The following is a 1,189-nucleotide window of genomic DNA, read 5'->3' on the forward strand; positions in this document are numbered from 1 at the left end:
TTAATGTGAAAATTGTAACCTGAAATAAAACACATTTTGAGTTGCCTGTAAGCTCATTTTATTTATTTATTCACAGATCCTATGTTTACTAAGTTTATATTGTGCATATCAGTGTTCAGTTGCTGGTACATAGCAGTGCCCATGCGGCTAGCTTAATTTTGTCATCATTTTATAGTTTGGCAGGTAGTGTGGGAGATGCACATGAGCAGTTTGACACTAATATCTTTCACGTCACTTTTTTTTTGCACATTTTGTTACTGAATGTTTGATGAACTGAGCAGTCTTGTTATATAGGTTTTGCTTTATGCCATCACAGTTTAGTAAGTTCCTGCAATTTTTGCGCATATACCTTGCTTTGCTCTTAAGTCTTTTTTATCGGAAGGTTGCTTTCGCTTAGATTTTTAGTCCCATATATTAGGTATGTACAGTTTTGCTAGTGGACGCCAAAACAACGCCTAAATTGTTTCCGATAAGGATGCTAAGCCTTTTTTTTGATTATGGTCCTAAGAGCCGGGGCACATGCACAACACATTTTCCATGTCATGTTAGTGAAAGCTTTTTCATTAATATGTCAACTTATTAGGTTTCCACTCATTAGATTTTCAGTCTTGAGTCATTATATTTCACTTGTTATGTTTTCAGTCTTCTTCTCTCTTCTTCTGTCAGTTTTATTTAGTCAAAGCTATTCAGCTTTCCTCTTATTTTCTGCATTTGTTCTAGTATATTTCTTCTTGACCTTCTTTTGCTTAGTTACTATTAGTTCTAGGCCATATTGAATCTACTATGCTTATTCATTCCTAGTTTCAGTTTGGGCTTGGATTCGCTATACCATGGATCATGTGTTTAGCTTGAACTGCGGAAACGTCTTATATTTTGATACAGAGGAGTATCATTTAGGTGTCTTTCAGTGTTGTACTGACCTCTCATACTTTTCTGATTTGGGTAAATAAGGTAACATATTTTCTCTTTTTTGGCATCATTGTCCTTATAGACATTTCAGATTTGGATGAATTACACAGGAGACCCTCATATTATTTCTCGAGTGTTTTATCAGTATAAGCTAGCTACAATCTAGTTCTCAGTTTTAGTCTTTCATTCCTCTCTTTCATCAGTTTCCTATTTGTGTGGTATTTTCATTGCATGTGTTGAGTGGTAAACGGGTTTGCTAGCCGGTCCGTTAGGGACAAGC

At 35.5% G+C, this 1,189-nt stretch overlaps 1 protein-coding gene across 1 annotated transcript in view; it reads right to left on the bottom strand.

The window, feature by feature from the left end:
- The window catches only part of LOC123172102 (disease resistance protein RGA5-like), a 7,423-nt gene that overhangs the window by 4,630 nt on the left and 1,604 nt on the right, over positions 1-1,189 (bottom strand). The window lies entirely within an intron of this gene.

This window comes from Triticum aestivum, unplaced genomic scaffold (genome assembly GCF_018294505.1).
Source record: "Triticum aestivum cultivar Chinese Spring unplaced genomic scaffold, IWGSC CS RefSeq v2.1 scaffold74138, whole genome shotgun sequence".
NCBI classification, from domain to species: Eukaryota; Viridiplantae; Streptophyta; class Magnoliopsida; order Poales; family Poaceae; genus Triticum; species Triticum aestivum.